We start from the raw sequence: 3,668 nt of genomic DNA on the forward strand, positions 1-3,668 counted from the left end.
TTGTTGCTGCGCGTTTGCGCAGTGTGAAGGAAAGAGGAGACCAGCTGCACAGGCAGGCTGAGAAATGAGATGCAGGTGATCGGTATCGACAACAATAGCCAATGATCGCTGATCACCGATCATACACTTTTTCACGGAAATCGGCCCGATTATGATCGATCGGCACACCTCTACTTTTTTGATGTGTTTTTGACCTATGTTGACATGTGAACGACTTCTTCAGGAGAGTGACTCTTTAATCACTGTAAGCTTAGTGAAGCAAAAACTGCAAACAAATTCATAAGGGGAAAGTATAATCAACCCAGCCTAATGAAAGGGCAAAGGAGAAACAAAAGTCTGAAGAGGAAGAGGAAATGTCTGAGACAGAAGTTGAGTCTGTCAATGCATCCATGCTGATGTCATTAACAGAATAACGTGACTCCTGTAGGACGCAGTGACACCAGCATAGTAACAACAAGCTTCCCTCCCTCACCGTTTATGTAATTTATCAAAATGCTTAATGAAAAAAACAAACAAACATAAAATATAAGTTTTGTCAGATCATCAACAGGTAATGGTATGGGTTATTAATAGATCAAACAAAAATCTGAGGACGAAGGCAGCAACTAGTTAATTTTTTAGGGAATTCTGTGCATAGAAAATAACTACTTTGTAAGAAAATAAAAAAAGCCTCAACATTGCAGATGTATCAGCTCTTTGCTTGAGAATCTCAACGTTGCGAATGAGGGAACCATAATCAGCTGAATTTAATAAGGTGGGAAATTAGGATGCTTGAAAGTTAACAAAAAGCAGGTAGACTAAAATCAGATTTCATATTAAAATGTCAAAAAAAAAACAACAACAAAAAAACGCTCTTTGGTTAAAGTTAGATCTAAGCCTTTAATTATACCCTTCAAAGCAGGTCAGGCTCTGTTGTTTCTGCCCTCCCACTGCAGCCTCTGTCAGATTGAGCAACTCACAGGAAAACAGATAATCAATGGTGTTCTATGGCTAGTGTTAAGGAAGGGTTAGACACGTTCACTCTCACTACATGGTGCCCCAGCACAAAAAAACAAACAATAGTCGAATTAGGAGATCTCATATAAATGTGGCCTAAATAAAAATAAAACAGCAGATGTTTGTGCATCATGCTTATTGCACAATCTTCAACACAGTCTAAGGTCCTAAAGTACAGTAAATCAGTGTAATCTTTTTGCAAAAGAAAATAATATGAAATTATATGAAAAATACATTAAGAATATAAAAAATATACAGCTTAACTAATTTCTGTTTAAAAGATGAGCAGGAAAACAGACCAAGACATTAAATTATTATTATTTTTTAAATCACCTCTAAAAGGTGGTGAATCTTCCCACTGTGCAACGCCTTGTTATCTGCTGTGTTTTGCGTCATGGCCTCCACTGAGCTGTCAACATGGAGCCAAGCAGTGGTGGTTTTATGTGTAGTCTGCATTCAGTTAATCTTACGCCTACATGAGAGCACAAAACCTCAAAAGCAAAAGTATTTTTTCCACAGCATGCCACTGGCTCAGAGCCTGACCCACATTACTGAGCAGAAGATTCAACAGATTCAACAGCACCACAGGAGAAATGTCATCAGCAGAGAGCAAAACACTCTCACCTCTTATTCAATCCTTACATTCACTTTTGTCTAGGAAATCACTGGCAAAAAAAACTTGCACGTGCTGAGCAGCAATGGCGCACTGCTTGATTACAACCTATACACAGAAACTAATGTATACGTGCAGCTCGGCGCTGAACTGAGTCCCTTCCATTGGTGATCAGAGCTCCTGATGTTCAGGGGAAATACTGAACATCAACATGGCCTTGGTTTACCACCCGCACTCCAATGAACAACTGGACTTCATTACATCCTAACACGACTTAATAGGAGAACCAGCGCGCGCACCAAAGTCAGACTTTTCGCATCAGCATGTACTATTTTGTACTTAGAGACGAAAAGTTTGTGCTATGAGCTAATGTTAGCTGAACACCTAAACATTAAGGTTCAGCCTGGCTACTGCTGTAGGCCTGCTCTTAACATTTGCTACTTGTTTATTCATTAAACCCCGTATTTATTGTGTTGTTTCACGGCAAACTACACAGAAAGAAAACAGCACAGGAAGTTGAGTTTTAGGCCACAACAGTTTCTGTGCTTGGCCTGAAGATGTTAGGATTCATTGAAACAAATTTAAAGTCGCAGTCTGGAGAAAATATAGCGGCAAAAATGACTCACGGTTCCGCAAGGGAAGACAGGAACCATATGAAAAAATGGCTGTGAACTGCTTAGCTGGATAACTATATTATCAATCATAAAGCTTTCAATAGCTTCTGAGGTAGCAGTGAAACGTAGCTTGTCAGAACCTACCAAATGCTAACATGTTAGCTAGCTAGCTCACTAGCTACCGCTGAATTTCTACCTATAATACCTCATCATACGGAAACACAACGAACTCACTCCTGCCAATACATTTAACCAGTTAAAAACAAGTCTTACATACCTTAACTGATCGTGTGTGTTCTTATACTTCCTGCTTGACATTAACTATGATAGTTTTCTTCGACTCGTTTCCCTGATCATCTCTTTTACTGTGCATGTTTGGCTAACCAACTACAAAGCTGCGCCAATGGCCTAACGCTGTTTGCGTAGATACAGTTGAAAATGTCGGTCCTGAGAGAAAAACCGAACGTAAACGTTCCTGAATAAAATCTGCATACATTTTGCGTACCTGCATGTGTGAGAAAAACAGTAAGGCACAAACTGTTTGAAACTTTTTTTTCCACATCCACGGATCTACTCGGGAAGTTTTTTATATTAATGTATTGGCTCATTGTTCTTGTATATTTATTTGAAATAGAATAACCGCGAAAGAAAATAATGTGCTTTTGTATACTGTAAAACTTAAAATATTAAATTAATTTCATTATCGGAACAATTATTTAGATAAGTACATTTGATTCCCAATCGGATATATTTTATGGACAGAAAATCACTTCAATTCAAAAATATTTTATCCCAAAAGAAAATTAAATGTTGTCATAACCCATATCAAATAATCTTCAGAGTTGTTGTGTATGCATACAGCACAACTATTACTGCTTGTTTATTCCTAGCCAAGAAAATCTGCTTAAAAGAATAAGTCACTACATACATTTTATTATCATTAGCAAGGGACAAACACAATTTAAATGTTATTTTTTAAACTAAAACTGACTGAAATGCCATGTTAAATTAAAAGAGAGAAAGGGAGAATCAAAATGCAGACAGTGTTTCACCAGGACGCCTAAAGTGAGAAGCCCTACTTCTCCTTCCTTAGACAGAGTTTGGGGGAGAAGATGGGAGCTGATCCTATGAGAGGCCTCATGGGCCAAAACTTACAAACTCTCACATGTTCTATCAAACTCTCTTACTATCAAACTCTTACATAAGACAGTTTAATAGTATATATGCTTTCAAACTCTTATCTATAATATCAAAATTTTATGAATTTTGAATCAATGAAACTATAAAAATTTTTTTTTTTAAATTCCCTTCTCACCCTCCGTGGGTGGTCTGATTCATCCTCTGAGCTCAGGTCCTCTACCAGAGGCCTGGGAGCTAGAGGTTCTCCTCCAGTATCTTGGCTGTGCCTAGAACTGCACATTTCTGGACTGAGATGTCTGATGTTG

At 38.0% G+C, this 3,668-nt stretch overlaps 1 protein-coding gene across 5 annotated transcripts in view; it reads right to left on the reverse strand.

Moving 5' to 3' along the window:
* The window catches only part of LOC103479254 (casein kinase I), a 27,094-nt gene extending 24,460 nt beyond the window's left edge, over positions 1 to 2,634 (reverse strand). For 4 of the 5 annotated variants that reach the window (XM_008433587.2, XM_008433585.2, XM_008433584.2 and 1 more), the window contains exon 1: positions 2,501 to 2,634. The gene's annotated coding sequence lies outside the window, so the exon portion shown is untranslated. The remainder of the gene's footprint in view (positions 1 to 2,500) is intronic. The other variant, XM_008433588.2, reaches the window with a different exon arrangement.
* Positions 2,635 to 3,668: the final 1,034 nt, after the last annotated feature.

This window comes from Poecilia reticulata, linkage group LG17 (assembly GCF_000633615.1).
Source record: "Poecilia reticulata strain Guanapo linkage group LG17, Guppy_female_1.0+MT, whole genome shotgun sequence".
In the NCBI taxonomy this organism is placed as follows: domain Eukaryota; kingdom Metazoa; phylum Chordata; class Actinopteri; order Cyprinodontiformes; family Poeciliidae; genus Poecilia; species Poecilia reticulata.